The 21,909-nt window shown below is 41.2% G+C and overlaps 1 protein-coding gene across 2 annotated transcripts in view; it reads right to left on the reverse strand.

Moving 5' to 3' along the window:
- The window catches only part of AKAP6 (A-kinase anchoring protein 6), a 467,551-nt gene extending 453,015 nt beyond the window's left edge, over window positions 1-14,536 (reverse strand). For both annotated transcript variants that reach the window (XM_087422756.1, XM_087422751.1), the window contains exon 1: window positions 14,472-14,536. The gene's annotated coding sequence lies outside the window, so the exon portion shown is untranslated. The remainder of the gene's footprint in view (window positions 1-14,471) is intronic.
- Window positions 14,537-21,909: the final 7,373 nt, after the last annotated feature.

The following is a 21,909-nucleotide window of genomic DNA, read 5'->3' on the forward strand; positions in this document are numbered from 1 at the left end:
CAGTCGCTACCCTTACAAGTAGTCTAGAGAGAAAGATATTGAACAAATAATATACAGATAATTCGTGACAATTGTGACAAATGGTATTCTGCACATATGAGAGCATACAGCAGTCTCTGCCATGCTTTGCAGAATTAAGGGGAGATCCTGCTTTCTTTGTGGCATAGCATAATAATGACTAGGGCAAAGCCAGTATAGTAGTGGGGGCAGCCACCGCCTGAGAGAGATCAGAGATGTCTGGGCCACATGACGTGATGGACATGCACCAGCACGGCAGCTTGATGAGGAGACTGGAACACTAGACTGAAAGCCCCCTGGGGGAAGCAACCACCTCTCTCTTGTTCACCGCAACATCCCCAGCTTCTAGCATCTCTGGGCACACAGTAGACACTCAATAAGTATTAGCTTTTAGATGGATGGGCAGAAATGACAAGAGAATGGGGGGAATCTCGGGAGTAAATGGGAGATAATCTGAGGGGACTATAGTCCCATACTCTAGAATATAAAAACATAAAGTTGCTATAATAAGAGTATGACGAGAAATGACAACTTATTACAATTCTTAAGGACATTCCAATAACATTGACTAAAGATGTTAGGGACCATGTCAGAAATCTCTGTAATACACACCTATTGTCTCTGTCCAACAGCCATTCCCAAAAGTTCCAAAAGATCCAAACTTTCATTTGGGAAAAAGTATCCAAAATTTCCTTTGGGAAAGCACCCTCCACCATTCTCTAGTCATGTGGTTTCCACGGAATTGACTCAAACCCTAGCTATAGGGAAGTCCCTGATTGGCTTAAAATAACAACATATCCCATCCCTATGGCTACACTGATTAGTTCCAGCATGGCACATAAACCAGTCAGAGCCAAGGAAACTTGTTCAGTCTTCCTCTGGAATTGGTAGTGGGAGGATATGAAACCACAAAGTGATCTGGTAAAGCTGACACCCGGATTAAGCAAGCCTGGAGACAGATCCCGGCGATAATATTTGAGCCCTGGACCAAACCACACTGGAAGCTCAGCCTGCCTGTGGACTTCATGTGAACCAATACATTCCCATCCTGCTTACAGCACTTTTGGTTTTTCTAGCACTTGCAATCTAGAGAATCCTGAGGGACACATGCCCTGCTTGCCCCGTCCTCACGCTTTTCTGGACAGAAGCAGGCTGAGTCCCAGGAGCAGTGGGTCTCCCCACCTTAAGCCTCTCCTCAAGGGCTGCCGGGATTTCTCTGGCAGGTCTCCACAGTCATCCTGCCAGCAGCAAAGGTCCTGGGAGAGCTCCCGTTGCCCTTAGGATTAAGGGCTCCAGCTTACAACTTACCCTCCCTGCATCTGTTTCCTATGGCAGGAAGTCAAAATGCCCAATATGAGATGGATGGGGAAGTGCCCGGGCTTGAAGCTCAGCGTGATTGATGCGGTAACAGATTTCAGCTGTCTCTCTTTCTGTCCCCAACTTGTCAGTATCACAGCTACTCAAAACCAAGGGGAACCTCAGAGGATTGGTGGGATTACAGAGACAGGGTGCACAGCCCCTAAAGGCAGAAGGGCAGTTATGAGTCTTCCCATACTGCCCGCAGCCCAAATTAAGCGGTCGCGCCCCTTTCCTTCAATTCTCCATCACAGGTCTCCAGCACACAGCCACACTCTATGATTGGAGGATGTTATGGACTGAGTTGTGTCCCCTCAAATTCATATGTTGAAGCCCTAATCCCCAATATGACTGCATTTGGAGTTGGGCTCTATAAGGAAGTAACAAAGGTTAAATGAGATCATAAGGGTGGGTCCTAATCTGATGGGACTGATGTCCTTATAAAAGAGGGAGAGACAGCGGAGCTCGCTCTCCCCCCATGCACACACACCAGGGAAAAGCCATGTGAGGACACGGCGAGAAACCATCTGTCTGCAAGCCAGGAAGAGAGTTCTCACCAGAAACCAAATCAGCCAGAACCTTGATCTTGGACTTCTAGCCTCCAGAACTGTGAGAAATTACATGTCTGTTGTTTAAGCCACGTAGTCTATGGTATTTTGCTACAGAAAGCCTGAACAGACTAATAATCAGGAGGTTACAGCTACCTAAAGCCAACAGGAGCAAACTGTGTTACAAGGTTGTCCAAAAAGCTAATGCAATCTTAACCTGCATTGAGAAAAGACTCATCTACTGTTGATGGACAATAATTGTCATACTTTACTTTACCACACATAAAAAGAGACAGTCAGAGGGCCAACCAGATGATGAGTCACCACCGAGGGAAACTGAAGTTGCTGGCTTGGAAAAGAGGAGGTAGTGGTTTTCAAACAGCAAAGGGCTGTCATGTTGAAGAGCAAGCTAACCTTGTTGTGGGTGCCTCAAAAACTAGAAGGTCGATGAAAAAGAAAAAGGCAAAGCTGGTTTCAGCTTAAAATTAGAAAGCCCTAACAAAACTGTTACCCAACCTTTGAAAGGGTTGCCTCATCGGGCCATTGAGCACCCTGTTCTGAAGATAGACAAGCAGAAGCTAAGCCAGCTTCTCGCAGAAAGATCAAGCAAGTAATTCTCACTGTGGAGCACAAGGTCGAACTATAAAACCTTTATTTCTTCTTCCAACCGTATGATCTTATGAATCTATGACTAATAGTATAGTAATTAAGAACTAGACTGCTGGTTTCAAATCCCAGCTCTGTCACTTACAAACTGTGTGACTATGAACAAGTTACTTCCTCATCTGTAAACTCAGGGCACTAAGAGTATCTTCTTCATCCTGTAGTGGTTAAATGAGTTAACATATGTAAAGAACCTAGAACAGCACCTAGCCCATGGTAAGTTCCCGCTGTTATTAACAGCTGAGTGACAACTTTGTGCTCTGTCCCATTATAACTAAAGTAGGATACAAAAATATATGCGTGGTTCTGGTCTTCAAGACTAATATATAAAAGCAGGAGCAGATAATGATAGCTCAATTTTTGAGTTCCTACTACAAACTGAACACTTTGCATACATCAAATCTAATCTTCTAGCAACGAGCAAAATAGGCATTACCATTCCCATTTAAAATGAAGGAGCCAAAAATTATAAGATTAAGTAATTTGCAACTAGTTAAAAGGTGATAGCAGGATTCAAATCCACCTTCATCAGGCTCCAAAGGGCAGGCTCTTTCCATTCTAACAGCCATCTCAAAACTAGTCTGCTCCTTTTGATTACCTAATTTCATCCTTGCCACACTCTGTGAGCTAAAATAGAGTGGACAGTATGGTGTGGGAGTTGAATATATAGCCTCTGGAGTCAGGCAACGTGGGGTCAAATGGCACCTCTGTCATTTACTAGCTGTATGACATTCAGTGACTTACTTAACTCAGATCTCAGCTCCTTCATGACAAAATGAAGAGGATGACAATTGTACCTATATGCAGAAAGCACCTGGCACAAGGCTAATTGTAACGAGGTGTGAGCTATTATTATCATTCCCATTGATGGGTAAGAAACTGAGGCAAATCAGCCAAAGAACCTAGACTATAAATCCGGTTTCTTGTTTCTCAACCATTGTTCCACTAGGTCATATAGTTGTACTGATATGACGTGTTAGTGTTTTTCTTCTGAAATTAAAGATTACACATCACATTTCCACAAATTTAAATATTCCTAACACTGAGCTCTTAGTCGAAATGATTGTATTTCTACGACCTCTGCAAAGCTCAGATATCCAATCTGTTTTAATGCTAATGACTCACCCTTTAACCATAACAAATTAAGCCCCTGACTATCCCTCTTCTGCCCACCACTCCTGCATCACTCAGGAAAAGAAGTCGCCCTCTGGTCCTGTGTCCCAGCCACAGCTGCCACAGGCAAGAACACTGCCAGTCCTCAGCTCCCGTGCTTCCTGCTCTGCTGCAAATCCGGGTGTGTAGCTGTTACAGAAATGCTACTTGCCTCACATCTGGCTTCCATTTTCTTTACCAAATGGTCATGTTTTCACTTTGTGCCCCTTCCAATGACCTCTGCTGAACTTCTGAACAAACCCAGCACGGGCAAGCATTTCCTCTTGGTGAAACTCCTTGCCAGCCCAACCCTAATTATTGTTTTCTTCTTCTTATAGTCCCTGATGGTGACAAAGTAACACTCACTTCCCTCTCCTGTTCTGGAGGCCAGAATAACTGTCCTTGAATTAAAATTTTAAAAAAAGAAAAAGGCAATTGGAGATTGACAGTGCCTATTCTCCTCTCTCTCTCCTTCACTCTCAAATTAGGCCTCTGATCCACACTCTCACATGGATGATGGGGTTGCTACCAGCCTGAGGATCCCAATTCCATGCCAAGTACGGTTCCCCCATATGGCAAAAAGGCTGCTGCCATAGGACATCTGCTGAGCTGAGGCTAAATCCTGTTTGGAGCACTTATGGCCTAGAGGGTGTCACCTCTGAGATGTTCAGGGCTCCATCTCTCCCCTCAGCCTGCCCATTAGGCTTAGAAGCAGGCGTGCAGCATAATCACCCCTGCCTTTCCTAGATCCCTGAGGGGAGCCCCCTCCTCCGGGTGGAGCGTCTGTCATCTGGCTACCAGGCATCTGGTTTTAAGCAGATTTTTGTTGAGAGGGGAAATGGTGCCAGTATTGTGCTGTTTCCCTTCCCTGTGGACATTCATCAGAGTAAATGACAAGAGTAGATTAGCCCATCAAGGATATGAGTTCCACTTGGCTAAAATGGATTATTTGGATCCAGGGTCTTGAACTTCACCTACGAAGACTCCGTTCCAGTGTTAAAGTGCAGGGGGGCTTGAGTTGTTTTTCAGAGTTCATACACTTGTCTGAATGCACATATACATACACATTTTGCAACCAATAGTTGGTTTCACTTTTTTCCTCATAATTTCTGCATGTCCTTGTTAGTGATGTGGAAACATTTTGTAGTTCAAACTCAGGTTGGTGAATGTTAAGGCTAAATCAGCAAGAGGCTGGGCAATACTAAGGTCAAAGAGGTCATCTCCTCCCCCAGCATCAGAAAATACCAGAACTGGAGGGTTAGGAAGTCAGTGTGACTGTGGACAGACTCAAAAGCAGAAACCAAAAGCCAGAAAAAAAGGACATTATCCAATGACATGAAGAAAGAAAGAGGAGAAGGAAGGAATAGAGGAGGGCAAACAGAGGGGTGAGAGGTGGAAGGGGGAGGAAGAAATGAACATTTATTAAGCATCTACTGTGTACCAAAACTTTATAAGATGATTCCATTTTTATGGAATGTTTAATGCCCACAAGGACCCTGTAAGAGAGATGGCACCCCATTTTCACAGACAAGTAGCTTGCCTGGCATTGTCTAATAGCTAGTAAGCTTAATATAGTACCTAAATCCAAGTTTGTCAGAAACCAAAATCCCATGCTTTTCAATGCATCAATCTGTCTCTCAAGTCTAAATGACTGTGTTCACACTCATCTGCTAAAAAAATGACTGTAACGATGGATACATAAAATGTTAACAATATATGAAGCTGGGTGAAGCGTAAATGGGAACTCTCTGTACTATCTTTGCATCTCTTCTGTAAGTCTAAAGTGATTTCAAAATAGAGTTTTTAAAAATGAATGTAACTGCATTTCACAGGGCACGTGTGACCCAGACAAGGAGTTGGTGGTACTGTGGATTAAGAGCCCAGTGGCTCAGGGATCAATAAATAGGCTTCATTTGATTTACTCACTGTCCTTCTGACCTCAGATGCTAATGAGCCCAAATGTTGCCTCTTACTAAAATGAAGTAATTACTTTAAAAATTGCTGTCAATCTGAAGATACTTCCCAGCTAAACGTATTAATGTTGCTAATTTAAGCGTAGTGTTAGAAATTGCAATTACCCACAATGTCACATGCTTATAATGATTACACCTCACCTCTTTGGAATACATGCCCAGGAATCTCATTCACATTATAAGCAGCTAAATATAGTAAATATTTTCAGCTTTTGATGATAATGCCTACGACCATTCTAATGATTGGTAACTCAATCATTTATGCCTTTAGTTATAAAAGTCCTATGTGCTAACCTGGCATCATCTTTTCAGGTATTTATTAGACAAGAAAGAGGACACAGATCCTTCTGAGAACACAACCAGGCAAAAGAGAGTGACAGCCGTCTAACTTTGCTTCTACTTTTCTTGCTACTGACTTTTGTGTTTCTAAAGGTATGTTTTCGAACCCTGCCTTTCTTTTGGGGATATACTCCTTTCACCCTCCTTCTGGGTCCCCTGGGTCTCAGCATTGATATTCTATCTTGGCCAAGGGGTAGGCATGTAAACAATCTACATCCGACCCTCTCCCCAGGAAATGGAATGTTGGGCGAGGGAGGAACAGATGGAAGGAAAAGTGGAGCTGAGTCATTCTGGTGGCAGCTGAAGAGACTTTCCATGAGCTCCTCCTACAGAGATCCCTGGAGCTACCACGGCTTCTACACTTGTGAGATCTTTCTGTTATTGTGTGAGTTACACAAATATATTCAATCAATTTCTTTTTTTTTTTTCTTTTAATAATACTCAGTTTCTACTACAAGCAAACTTAGAGGATCAGAATCTCATATCTGGAAGGCATCTTAGAAATGAGCTAATAACAATGCTCCTTTACCCCTGACAATTATGTTGCAATTGAAAAAATTGAGTATTTTAATTTGTGTTTATTCTTACTACAGGGAAAGTCAGTTTTTTGTCCTTGATAACAACAGTACTCTACTGTAAACAGTGTTGGAGAGCTTGCCCAAAAATATCCCACAGAATATTGCTATTTAAAAAAAAAAAACTTTGCCTTAAAGGGTTATTGATGTCACGATCTAGCTCTCTCTTTAAATGAAGACCTAACAATATAGACTGTTAATACTTCTGCAGTATTTCCTATTACTGAAATGAGTTAAAGTAGAAAAAAAGCATTTCTGAACCCTAATTTAAAGTAGCTCATTTAAATTAGAAGGGGCTCACTGCTATAGCTAAGAACTCCCAAATCTCAGTGGCTTAGAACATTAAAAGTTTACTTGTTCACATCACAGTCTGATGAGGGTCATTAGAGACACTCTGCTCCACCATCTTGTAACTGATCCCCTTTAAGTCTTTGAATCTCTCCATTCAGCAGACAAATGGAGAAAAGAGTGAGGCTTGTCCCTGCGAGATTTTTATGGGTCAGGCCTAGAAGAGGAGCAGGTCGATTTCACTCATAGTCCATTGACCAAACTCAGGCAAGGCCACACCTAGCTGTAAGATAGCCTGAGAAATGTGGTCTAGTTTTATGCCCAGGAAGGAAAGAACACAGATATTAGTGAGTTCCAGTGGGCTCTGCTGCAAGCAGCAAATTCCTTGACTTAAAAGAAAGAAAAAAATCTAAGATTAATTTCTTTAGTGTAATTTATCTCTACCTAAATACAAAGATTGCTCTACTTGAATTGTCTACACACAGATATGTTTAAAAGAATACTTCATTTTACAATGACACAAGAAAAGTACTAAAATTGTCTAAGTAATCAAAATATGTGAGATTTATTTCTTACTAAACAATGAAAGCAACAAATTTAGTAGGATATAAAGAAAGTTGAATGACTAGTTGAAAGTTGAATGGAGAAAGAGGCTATTTTCACAGAACTAGTTTGGTTTTGCCTGCCCCCTCTATTTTGATGTCAATATAATCATATCAGTATTGGGGTAGGGAGTAGAGAACCAAGACTGTAGAAACTTGAGTGCAGTGGTCAGGAAATGACCAAAATAAATTTCGATTTTCTAACTGTGAGGGAACGTGGTCTACGGGAGCACAGTTCTGGAGAAGGACTCTTTGGAGCAGAACTTTCTACCTCTGCTTGACTCACCCAATCTTATTCCTCCATTTCCATTGTCAGGTGGGCTGCCACCACACCAGAACCGGATCCAGGTGTTCCTTAGGTGATTAACTGCTCTGTGACTCATCCTAGCCTGCCACCGTCAAATTAATAAGAGCCTGTTCTCAGTCTTGTGTCCTTCCTTGGGCTTCTCATGGGGGCTGTGGTAAAGGTAAACATCCCCACAAAGGGGGTCTCAGGTTCCCAGGGAAGAGCAGCAAAGAAGAGCAGTTCTCTTTTATAATCTAAACACCCCCAGAGTGTAGAGTGCAGTTGCCAGGGGGCACACAATGTTCCTCACCCAAATAAAGCCATTGGCTCTGGTCATCTCTAAGGTTTCAGGTCCAGGATATCCCTAGAAAGGACCCAGGGTCTGAGTGTCTCACTCCTGGCACACCCTGCTCTGCAGAATAAAGCCCCTCAACTCCCACGTTTCCTAATGATTATCCGTAGCACAACGGCTTGGAGAGGGAGGAGGGGGAGAGCAGGGGAACGAGGGAGGGCTGGCCCAGCCTGCAGGCCTGCTTTCGAGGCAGCCAGTGGGCTGGGCTGGGCTGGCAGGCTGCTCAGAGCCTGCTGCTTTCCACCAGGGGTTTTGCTGACCAGATCACAGCGACATTCGAGAAGGCAGCAGCTGTGGCAGGAGACAACTCCTCTAACTCCTTCTTAGTTAATGAACTGGAAGGATCCAGAGGGAGCCAGGGAAGAATGGCTCCCCTGGGGCATGCAGGGAGGCCCGTCCTTCCATGAATTTTCCATTTTTAATTAGGCTTGATGGTTTAGTCAGGGTAAGACTTTTTAGATAAAATATACCGAGTAGGGATGTCCAAGGCTTAATTCATCAAATCCCTCAGGATCGCAGACCCAATACTTCCCATGATTGGGCCTCCTGACTTGTTTTGAAGGAGTGAAGAGGAAAAGAACTGGGTATTTTCAAAGTATGTTTTGTATTTCACAAGAAACACATGATACTTATTAAAAATTGAAACATTTCTGAAATACATAACAGAGAAAGAAAATGTGCCCCATAAACCTACCTCCCTAGAGGATAACGATTCAGTGTTTCTATTTAACTTTTTTTAATAGATATATAAAGATACCTAAGATTGTTATTTGTACGTATATGTAGATAGTTAAGACAAAAATTTGATCATATTATATACTCTTTTGCTACTTGCTTTTTTCCAGGTACTGTGGTTACTTGTAGATCTATCTCATTCTGTTTAATAGCTGAATAGTGTTCAATTTTAAGTTTATGCTTTTATTTAACCAATCTTTTACTGGCTAGCATTATTGCATACTTTTCAGAGTGTTTTGGTAGAATAAATTCCTGGTATAAGGATTTCCAGATCTATTTATGTTAGAATATATATAGAGAGAGAGACTATAGGATGGATATTTCTATTTTAATAGACATTGCCAAATTGTAATCCTTTTATATTTTTTTGTTCATTATAAATACGCTTGCAAAATTTAGGGCAAGTTATTTGAATGATTTCCATGAAATAAAGCCACCAGAGAAGCTCCTGCCTAGACAAGTTAACTGTTTTCAAAATCTAGGTGTGTGGCTATGGAAATAGTTGGGATGACCATAGGCAAAGAATCCACCCCAAATAAACCAAGCTGTGAACAGACAAATCATTTTCACAATTTTACATTCAATTTCTCATCCTGGATATTATTCACAATTGTAAAATATTAACTTCTTTTAAAGTAAAAATCCTGCCTCTCCATGTTTCTATAAGAAATTCAGTCCTAGGTATTTTGGAAACTAGAAATGGAACAGGAACTAGAAAGAAAGAAGCTAATATCCAGCGCCACAGTCCTCTCGGCATGAAGAGGTGGGAGTGAGGAAGGTCCCCAGTTGGATAAACACTTCTCTTATGCAGATGCTAGACGTCCCTGCCATGGGACTGGTCCTAGGTGTCAGCAGTGTCTCTGTCCTTTCCTGTAACATACAGAGAAAAGAAACCAAGAGAGCTAGCCTCAAACCGTTGCTTCTTGGGGCCACAATTCTGCAACTCACACAAAATTTGGCTCTTTTTGCCGCCCCAACTTCCCTCAGTCCATAAGCAATGGGGCAGGTCTGTATCCTCACTTTCCTAAGACACTATTGAGCTCCATTCCCCAATACACACTAGCCTGGATCCAATCCCAAATTGGCATGTGTGAATAGCAGAGGTTGGCATGGCAGCTTTTGACATCACTGGAGCCAAGTGTCAACACAGAAGAAAAAATGGGTGTGTCCATTCTCATCCAAGCATGTTTCAGTCTTTGTAGACCATAAAAAGTGCTAGCTGGTGTTTGAATAAGAGCAAAACAGAATAAGATAATATGTTTTATGGACGTGTTTGAAAAATAGCAATATGAATTCAAGTGGTCTTAAATACTTACTTCTTCTACCCACAAGTTAAATTTTTTTAAGTGTGGTTCAAAATTAATGACTATTGATTGTATTAAAGCTCTGTGTAAATTGAAGATGATAGAACAAAAAGCCAAAGAGAAGGAGAAGGAAAGGAAACTTCCAGTCTATCCACTGGTTTTGAATAAGATGATTTGGGTCATCAGTTCCTTTCTTCATTTTCAAATTAGAAATATGATACAAAAAATTAAGTAGCTTCTTGGAGTTGATATAAGAATTATATGAGAATGCTGATAGTCATGGTTTGTTGCAGTAGTTAAGTTTAATATGAGGATTAATAAAGAGAAGGGTATTTTGAATGACGTTAGCAGACATCAATATTAGCATAAAAAGGCTAATATAATAGTTTATGTATATAAACACACACCTTACAAATAATTCCCTATTAAAGAAAAGAAAAACTAATGTTTTACCACTATGCTCTTTTAATGTAGAATTATTATTTTTAATGTAGTCAGATTAGATAATCCCTCTCCCTAACAGTAAAGTGTGTGAGTGTGAGTGAACATGAGCGTATGTATGTGTGTGCATATACACACATACATACATCCTACTGTTTTATTTCACTTCAAATCAGTATATTCGAGCGTATTATCTTATAGTATATCTATAACAAACTTTACTAAGGAAACCTAAGCCTACTAGGATCAGTCTTAATTTTTTAGATTAAACAATGACAACAAAAATGGGCTTTGGAATCATATAGAACCATGTTCAAATCCTGCCTCCAACATTTACATTTCAGGAGACCTGAGACAAACGAGTGACCACTCTATGGCATGGTTTCCTCCACTGGAAATTGGAGAGCTATCCCCCATAGGGTTGTAATGTGAATTAGTGAGATGAGGACACCTAGCATGCACCAGACACATCCTGGACATTCAACAAATTTGACTCCCTTCCCTTTAATTCAAACGTGAGTGATTTACGCAAAAATGCTTCCTCAGCTATACACGGTACCGTTATTAGTAAACAAATGACTAGAGTTAATAATGTCAAGAAGCATAATTTTAAGTTTTTTTGTAAATATTTGTCTTATGAGACCATTACTCCAAGTTAAGTACATAACTACTTTGCCTTAAACACTATAATTGGCATTTACCAACCAAGAGACTTTAGAGGGAAGGAGTTTTGATATCCTGACTACAATCTTTCAATCCGGTGACAAAAAGCAATGCCAAACCTAAAATGGACTGTAAACAGGATTGTTAAAGGATAATATATGGCTCCTGTTTACTGAAGAGAAACAAATATCTCAAGAAATCATTTGTAAACCACTCATAAGCCTTGGAAGCACAGCAAAGGGAACCACCTGACATAACGCCTGAAATACAAATTGTTAAACCAACCCTCTCCCTTTTCCCCATTCTGTGGCCAGAAAAGGAAGCCTTTCAAGTACAGGCCCCTAATCAATGCGCATTACCAATTCAAATGATTAGATTTGCCAGTGTTCCTAAAAGGGAAAACGTTCAAATGTAGGGAAGAAAAGCCAGGAGCAGCAGTAAATCCTGAGTAAATACTGGAATCTGAGTAAGATTCAATTGAAGAAAGACCAGAAGCAACAAGAATTCGCATGAGTTCCCTCCGTCCTTGTGGGATCCTGCTTGTGCTAGTGGCTCCAGCTTGCCCTTGCTCTGCTGCACTTTGCACTTTACAGCCGTCTTCCCTTCCCTGCCTGCCCTGTGTCACAAGCTCCAGCATCTGATGTGAAGACGACAGCCTTCCAGAGACTGCCTGACCAGCTCCCACAACTACACAAGGTCACATCCCTCTAACAAATTCCTTCATGTGTCTGTGTATGAGTGTGTTTGTGTGTACGTGTGTATACATATATACACATATATACATATGTATATGTGCACGTATATCAAGAGATTTGTTACAGGGATGTGACTTTGTATAATTATAGCAACTGGGGATGTATAAATTTATATATTTCTCTTCATGTGTCTGTGTATGTGTGTGTTTGTGTGTATGTGTGTATACATATATACACACATATACATATGTATATGTGCATGTATATCAAGAGATTTGTTACAGGGATGTGATCTTGTATAATTATAGGAACTAGGGATGTATAAATATATATATTTCTCTGATGGAAACCTGACTGATACAACACCCAAAATATATTGATACTTCTCTTTCTTTTCTTTTCTCAAAATATCTCAAATCTCTTTGCTCTCTTCAACATAGGGAGGGAAAAGGCAAAAATAATTTAAAAGTACCTCTCTCTTTCCTTCAAGTTATTAGGTCATAATTAGGGGCCATTATCATGGTGACATTATAGGATGAAGTATGCCCAAAAGCAATTTTCCATGTCTTTCTTGTTACCAGAAACTCAATTTGATTCAGATGTCAGAGGCCTACTTTCCTCCTGGGAGGCTAGGCCCTCCTCGGCCTCAGGGAATATATCTTGATTAGCCCAAGCCAATCAGGGTAATTTACTTTCCTTGCCAATGATTGGGTTAGGAATTGACATGTGACATAATTCTAGCCAATAAGATGATGGGAAAAGTCTGTTGGGAGCAAGGAGGCTTTAGGAAATTTCTTCTTCTTAAAAAGGGACATGAATAAGAGATGGCCTCCTTTCCAGACTTTAGATGTGAGGAGATGGTATGTGGAGCTGCTATAGCCCTATGGTAGGCAGAAAAATGACCCCCAAAGATGTCTACACCCTAATATTCAGAACCTATACATAAGTTAGGTTACACCGCAATGGGAAATTAAGGTTGCACACAGAGTTAAGGATGCTAATCAGCTGACCTTAAAATAGAGAGATTATCCTCGTTTATCCAGATGGGCCCAATGTAATCACAAGAGTCCTTAAAAATGAAAGAGTGAGGCAGAAGAGGTGAGTCAGGGAGATGTGACTATGGAAGAAAGGCACAGAGAGATGCAACGTTGCTGGCTTTGAAGAGGGAGGAAGGGGACCACAAGCCAAGAAACGTGGGCAGCCTCTAGTTGCTAGGAAGATGGGGAAATGGATTCTCCCACAGAGCCTCCAGAAGGGAACCAACCCTGCTGACATCTTAATTTTAGTTGAGTGAGATTCATGTGGGACATCTGACCTACAGAACTGTAAGATGATAAATTTTTGTTTTAAGCCACAAAATTTGTGCTAATTTGTTTCAGCAGCAACAAGAAACTAATACAGCCCTCTTTGACTACAATGCTGCTATACATGAATTCAAGAAATCAATGGCAGGAGTAGAGGGTAGGACAGATCTGGCTTCTCCCTGGAGTCTTAGTTGACCAAACTCAGTATGGTCAAAACAATTACTAAAGCAAATGTAGACCACGTTACTATCCCAGTCTAACACTCCCACTAAACCCCGCACTTGTAGATTGCTTGTCCAGTTCTGAACATCATGTCTGAAGAGGAACACTTGCAACTAGAGTGCTCACGTGACATCACAGGAACAGCCAAGAGTCCTGAGGATGCTTACCTTGGAGGAGACTTGAAGGAAGGTGGTCACATCTGCAAAATTTATGAGGCTGTCATGTGTAAGTGGGACTGTGTTCTCCCTGGGACAGATTAGAGCCCATGGGTAGAAATAGAGGAGTCAAGTTTCATGACAACATATGGAAGAACGTTTTATCATTCAGTGATGACCTCTGTTGGAGGGTGCTGCCTTTGAACACAGAGCACTTGATGTCACTGGAAGACATTCCTAGAGAGAGTGGATCTCAATTCTCTTCTAAAATCCCTTCTAAATCTAAGGCTTGAGGCGGAGTCAAGATGGCGGCGTAGGCAGACTTGGAACTCACCTCCTCCCGTGGACACAGCCAATTTACAACTACTCGTGGAAAAATTACCCCTGAGACAGAACTGAAAACTGGATGAGAGGAACTCCTGCAACAACGGACAGTCCTCACTGAGGTGGAAGAGGCAGAGACTCCCTTCTGGAGAGGAAAAACGCCGCCTTCACAAGCCGCCAGCTTCACGGCCTCCGGGAGCAGCTCACAGGTACGCAGCCTCCCTGGAGGCGCGGGGCCCTGAGCCGGGGAGCGCCCCCGCGGTGGGCATTTTGTGGACCCAGCACAATCGAGACCAGCGGCATAATATCTGACTTTGCTGCTACTAAAACATTGGGGAGCACCCCCAGAAAACCCGGTTCACAAAGAAACTAAAACTGGCTCTTAAAGGGCCCGCGCACAAACTCACCCGCTCCAGAAAGCACCCTAAAATCACCAGAAAGAAAGGTGCACAGTGCTGTGGTGACAAGAGACTCACCTAATAGGCCCTGAGTGCATCTCGGTGAGGGGTGAGACCTCTCCAGGGACTGGGACATTGGCGGCGGCCATTGTTGTGGCCTGGTGTGGGCGTGCTGACACAGACGCCATTGGAGTTCTCCCTGAGACCTGCTAGCCCAGGGTCTGCCCCACCCGCTAGAGCACCGATTTAATCCAGCTCAGCCAGGGCAGGCAGCCCACCCTAGAGACTGGCCCCACCCAACAACAAGCCCTCAGGCAACGTGTGGGCCTGCATAGATTGGTGACTGGATTCTCTGCAGCCTGGCAACTGAGCTCACTTGAGCGGGGCAGGGTGTGCACAAGGAGCGGGTGGAGAGTGTGGGGTGGTGGCGGAGTGTGTGGGGCTCCCGCCGTGGAGAGACTGGGTCCGCTTGGGGAGGTCGGAGCACTCACACGGGGCAGGACTGTGTTGACTGTGTGTGTGGACCTGTGGGCGGCAGGGCTTGTCAGCTGCAGGGCTTGTCAGCTGCAGAAGACTTGTGCTTCTCAAAGACCCACATAGGAGGTTTGCCCCACCTTCCAAAGCCTGAAACAATTGGGTGCTCCTGTGCCTGAGGCCAGCCCCACCCAGCTGCAATCCTCAGAGAGCTGACAAGAGACATAATAGGCTAGAGGCTTACTGCAATTGTAAGGCCCTGAGCCTAACAACCTACCACGCTGGGGGCCTACTCAGTTAAAAGAAATACTGCAACACAAATGTGGTATTAGAACTTACAGCCAACTGTGCTGGGGGGCCCCACACCTGATAAAGAGACTGAAGGGCCCACAACAACTACAGCAGCTGAGCATTACAACAGCTGGCCAGGAGCATAACTCAGCTTCCCTGGGCGCCTATAGGGAGAGCTAACAGGCCACAATAGAAGGACACACGTAGCCCACATAGGGGCCACCCAAGGAACATTGAGAACTGAGGGAAGCACACTGGACGCCTCCCAAGGCATCACTAACATAAGGTCACCTATCCAAGAGCAGGAGACGTAGCTGACCTACCTAATACATAGACACAAGCACAGGGAAAGAGGCAAAATGAGGAGGCAAAAGAATACATTCCAAGTAAGGGAACAGGACAAAACCCCAGAAAAGGAACTAAGTGAAACAGAAATGAGCAACCTACCTGACAGAGAGTTCAAACTAAGAGTGTTAAGGATGCTCACTGATGTGGGGAGAAGAATAGATGAACTCAGTGAGAATGTCAACAAAGAAATGGAAGATATAAAAAAGAACCAATCAGAAATGAAGAATACAATACTGGAAATGAAAAATTCATTAGAGGGACTCAAAAGCAGAGTAGAGGATACAGAAGAACGGATCTGTGAGCTGGAAGAAAGACTAGAAGAAATTACCCAAGGTGAACAGGTAAAAGAGAAAAGAATTAAAAAGAGTGAGGACAGTCTAAGGGACCTCTGGGACAACATCAAGCGCACTAACATCCGTGTTATAGGTGTCCCGGAAGGAGAAGAGCGAGACAAGGGGGCAGAGAATCTATTTCAAGAAATAATAGATGAAAACTTCCCTAACCTAAGGAAGGAAACAGACATCCAGGTACAGGAAGCACTGAGAGCACCAAACAAGATAAACCCAAAGAGGCCCACACCAAGACACATCATAATCAAAATGTCCAGAATTAAAGATAAAGAGAGAATCCTAAAAGCCGCAAGAGAATGTCAAGTTACATACAAAGGAAACCCCATAAGGCTATCAGCTGACTTCTCAGCAGAAACCTTACAGGCTAGAAGAGAATGGCACGATATATTTAAAGTGCTAAAAGGAAAAAACTTACAGCCAAGAATACTCTACCCAGCAAGGTTATCATTCAAAATGGAAGGAGAGATCAAAATTTTCCCAGATAAGCAAAAATTAAAGGAGTTTGTCACCAAGAAACCAGTGCTACAAGAAATGTTAAAGGGACTGATTTAAGAGGAAAAGAAGACCACAAATAGGAAAAATTATCTATTTCCATGATTAGAACGTAATGGATACAAAAGCACAAAATAGTAGTTAGGTATGATATTAAAAACATAAAAGGAGGGAGGAGGGGAGTTAAAGAGTACAGCTTTCAGACAGAGGTCAAACTAAAGTGACCATCAATTCTGTATAGAAGAAGTAAGGAACAGAGAAGGAATACTAAAACACTGAGGAAAAAAAAAAAAAAAGTTAAAAAATGGCAGTAAGTACATACTTATCAATAGCTACTTTAAACGTCAATGGACTAAATGCTCCCATTAAAAGGCATAGGGTGGCTGACTGGATAAAAAAACAAGACCCATATATATGCTGCATACAAGAGACACACTTCAGCCCTAAGGACACTCACAAACTGAAAGTGAAGGGATGGAAAAAGATACTCCATGCAAATGGCAATGAAAAGAAAGCTGGGGTAGCAGTACTCATATCAGACAAAATAGACTTTAAAACAAAAACTGTAAAAAGAGACAAAGAAGGGCATTACATAATGATCAAGGGAACAATCCAACAAGAGGATGTAACACTTGTAAATATCTACGCACCCAATGTAGGTGCACCTAAATATATAAAGCAATTATTAACAGACATAAAAACGGAAATAGACAGTAACACAATAATAGTAGGGGACTTTAACACTCCACTTACACCAACGGATAGATCATCCAAACAGAAGATCAATAAGGAAACATTGGCCTTAAATAACACACTAGAACAGATGGACCTAGTAGATATATACAGAGCATTCCATCCAAAAACCGAAGAATACACGTTCTTTTCAAATGCATATGGAACATTCTCCAGGATTGATCACATATTAGGCCACAAAACAAGTCTCCATAAATTTAAGAAGATTGAAATAATACCAAGCATCTTTTCTGACCACAACGGTATGAAACTAGAAATCAACTATAGGAAGAAAATCAGAAAGGCCACAAATACGTGGAGATTAAACAAAATGCTACTGAACAACAACTGGGTTAACGAAGAAATCAAAGAAGAAATCAAAAAATACCTGGAGACAAATGAAAATGAAAATACGACATGCCAGAATTTATGGGATACAGCAAAAGCGGTTCTAAGAGGGAAGTTTATAGCGATACAGGCCTATCTCAACAAACAGGAAAAATCTCAAATAAACAATCTAACAGTGCACCTAAAGGAACTGGAAAAAGAAGAACAAACAAAGCCCAAAATCAGTAGAAGAAGGGAAATAACAAAAATCAGAGCAGAAATAAATGAAATAGAGACCAAAAAAACAATAGAAAAAATTAATAAAACCAAGAGCTGGTTCTTTGAAAAGATCAACAAAATTGACAAACCTTTAGCTAGACTCACCAAGAAAAAAAGAGAAGGCACAAATAAGTAAAATCAGAAATGAAAGAGGAGAGGTTACAACAGACACCTCAGAAATACAAAAGATTATAAGAGAATACTATGAAAAGCTATATGCCAACCAATTTGACAATCTGGAAGAAATGGATAAATTCTTAGAATCATACAACCTTCCAAAACTGGATCAAGAAGAAGTAGAGAATTTGAATAGACCAATCACCAGTGAGGAGATCGAAACAGTAATCAAAAACCTCCCCAAAAATAAAAGTCCAGGACCAGACGGCTTCCCTGGTGAATTCTACCAAACATTCAAAGAAGACTTAATACCTATCCTTCTCAAACTCTTCCAAAAAATTGAGGAGGGGGGAAGCTCCTAACTCATTCTCTGAAGCCGACATTACCCTGATACCAAAACCAGACAAGGACAACACAAAAAAGAAAATCACAGGCCAATATCACTGATGAACATCGATCTGAAAATCCTCAACAAAATACTAGCAAATTGCATACAACAATACGTTAAAAAGATTATACACCATGATCAAGTGGGATTTATTCCAGGGATGCAGGGATGGTTTAACATTCGCAAATCAATCAACGTAATACACCACATTAATAAAATGAAGAACAAAAATCACATGATCATCTCAATAGATGCAGAGAAAGCATTTGACAAGATACAGCATCCATTTATGATAAAAACTCTGAATAAAATGGGTATAGAAGGAAAGTACCTCAACATAATAAAGACCATATATGAGAAACCAACAGCTAATATCATCCTCAATGGTGAAAAACTGAAAGCTATCCCTCTAAGAACAGGAACCAGACAAGGATGCCCACTGTCACCACTCCTATTTAACATAGTACTGGAAGTCCTAGCCAGAGCAATCAGGCAAGAGAAAGAAATAAAAGGGATCCAAATTGGAAAGGAAGAAGTGAAACTGTCACTATTTGCAGATGACATGATTTTATATATAGAAAACCCGAAAGAATCCACCAGAAAACTTTTAGAAGTAATAAACGAATATGGTAAAGTTGCAGGATACAAAATCAACATACAAAAATCAGTTGCATTTCTGTACACTAACAACGAACTAGCAGAAAGAGAAATTAAGAATACCATCCCATTTACAATTGCAACCAAAAGAATAAAATACCTAGGAATAAACTTAACCAAAGAGGTGAAAGATCTGTACACCGAAAACTATAAAACATTTCTGAAAGAAATTGAAGAAGACACAAAGAAATGGAAAGATATTCTGTGCTCTTGGATTGGAAGAATTAACATAGTTAAGATGTCCATACTTCCTAAAGCCATCTATAGATTCAGTGCAATCCCTATCAAAGTTCCAACAACATTTTTCACAGAAATAGAACAAAGAATCCTAAAATTTATATGGAACAACAAAAGACCCCGAATAGCTAAAGGAATCCTGAGAAAAAAGAACAAAGCTGGAGGTATCACACTCCCTGATTTCAAAATATACTACAAAGCTATAGTAACCAAAACAGCATGGTACTGGCACAAAAACAGACACACAGATCAATGGAATAGAATCGAAAGCCCAGAAATAAACCCACACGTCTATGGACAGCTAATCTTTGACAAAAGAGCCAAGAACATACAATGGGGAAAAGAAAGTCTCTTCAACAAATGGTGTTGGGAAAACTGGATAGCCACATGCAAAAAAATGAAAGTAGACCCTTACCTTACACCATACACAAAAATTAACTCCAAATGGATTAAAGACTTGAATGTAAGACCTGAAACTATGAAACTTCTAGAAGAAAACATAGGCAGTACGCTCTTCGACATCGGTCTTAGCAACATCTTTTCAAACACCACATCTGACCGGGCAAGAGAAACAATAGAAAAAATAAACAAATGGGACTACATCAAACTAAAAAGCTTCTGCACAGCAAAGGAAACCATCAACAAAACAAAAAGACAACCTAACAATTGGGAGAAGATATTTGCAAACCATACATCTGATAAGGGCTTAATCTCCAAAATATATAAAGAACTCATGCATCTCAACAACAACAAAACTAACAACCCAATTAAAAAATGGGCAAAAGACCTGAACAGACATTTCTCCAAAGAAGATATACAGATGGCCAACAGACACATGAAAAGATGTTCAAAATCACTAACTATCAGGGAAATGCAAATCAAAACTACGATGAGATATCACCTCACGCCCGTCAGAATGGCTATAATTAACAAGACAGGAAACAACATGTGTTGGAGAGGATGTGGAGAGAAGGGAACTCTCATACACTGCTGGTGGGAGTGCAAACTGGTCCAGCCACTATGGAAAACAGTATGGAGATTCCTCAAAAAATCAAGGATAGAACTACCATATGATCCAGCTATTCCACTGCTGGGTATTTATCCAAAGAACTTGAAAACACCAATTTGCAAAGGTACATGCACCCCTGTGTTCATTGCAGCGTTATTCACAATAGCCAAGACTTGGAAGCAACCTAAGTGCCCATCAAGGGACGAATGGATAAAGAAGCTGTGGTATATATACACAATGGAATACTACTCAGCCATAAGAAACGATGAAATCCAGCCATTTGTGACAACATGGATGGACATTGAGGGTATAATGCAAAGTGAAATAAGTCAGAGGGAGAAGGTCAAATACCGTATGATTTCCTTCATTAAGTAGTAGATAATAACAACAATAAACAAACACATAGGGACAGAGATTGGATTGGTGGTTAGCAGAGGGGAAGGGGGAGGGAGGAGGGTGAAAGGGATAATTCGGTACATGTGTGTGGTGAAGGGTTGTAATTAGTATTTTGGTGGTGAACATGATGTAATCTATGCAGAAATAGAAGTACAATGATGTACACCTGAAATTTTTACAATGTTATAAACCAATGTTACTGCAATAAACAAAAAATTTAAAAAAAATAAAATAAAATAAAAAAAAATAAATCTAAGGCTTTACAGGTATTGATTTACTTTTTTAAATGAGAGTTTTAGAGAGTAGCACAGTGCCAACCATATAGTAGGCACTCAATAAATATTTGTTAAATGATTAAGTGAGGTGTGCTTGGAGGCATAGGTCACAGACTGCAAAATTCACCTACTTCACAGCTTGCCTATGTTGGTGATGCTTTGATAAGCATTTCTGGCTTTTAGAAACAGGCCTGAAAACCCTATTGGCCCAATTATCACTAATAAGTTCTTAGTATGCAGGCAATACAATTGGTTCCTCTCACCCTAGCCTTTCCACAACTCACAGAGTGACAGAATTTATTTGGTAACTCCTCAGGTGGTTTCAGACCACTGGTCACGTTGTTTCTAGCTATCCATTATTCTGTGCAATCCTCCAGTGAAGACAAAACAATGAACTGCTTAACAAGTAGTATTTGGTGGTGATGAGGTTGAATAGTATCTTTGTATTTGCCCCAGTGTTAGGACCCTTTTCAAGACTGCCATCTGCGCTAAGCCAAGTGACAATGCTGATTTCTTGGCTGGCCCAGGCTCCAGGCTTGTTTTGCCATTTTGGTTTCTCTGAAATCCAAGGCTTGTCTGACTCAGAATCAAAATAAGTGGTTACTTACTACTAAAGGCTTTTAGGGGTGAGTCGGTGGTTGGTTGGGTTTTGTTGTTGTTGTTTTGGGTCCAGGCATTACCTTTAATTCCCTCAGATTAAATGCTACATTGCCCTTTCCTATTTCTTTTTTAAAATACAGATAGTTCTAGTTCAAACTGGAGGTGAGGAGGTCATACACTGAGTGCTTTCCTAGGCCTGGAGGGACAGGGGCATCAGAGCTCTGAGCACTGGAAGAGGGAAAAGGGAAAAGACTGGAAAGTGGGAAAACAAAGACACACTGCACTACTCAGAACCATGGGGAGCTCAGGCATCTCCTGTGGTGTCACAGCTTCTGAGGAACACATCTTAGAACAAACTTGGCTGATGAACAAATTCTAGAAACTCAGTGAGTGAAATCCTTAACTGTCTGCTTCCCTCATAGTGGTGGGTCTTGGTCCTGGAGTCATTTTGTATAGTGACTCTGTTCCCCTGGTTGGACCAAGAATAGTCATAAAGTTTAAGCTGAACCAATCACAGTCCGTTTACCAATATTTGACTGGAAAC

The sequence above is a fragment of the Ceratotherium simum genome, chromosome 3, assembly GCF_057802395.1.
Source record: "Ceratotherium simum simum isolate JZ-2026a chromosome 3, ASM5780239v1, whole genome shotgun sequence".
NCBI classification, from domain to species: Eukaryota; Metazoa; Chordata; class Mammalia; order Perissodactyla; family Rhinocerotidae; genus Ceratotherium; species Ceratotherium simum.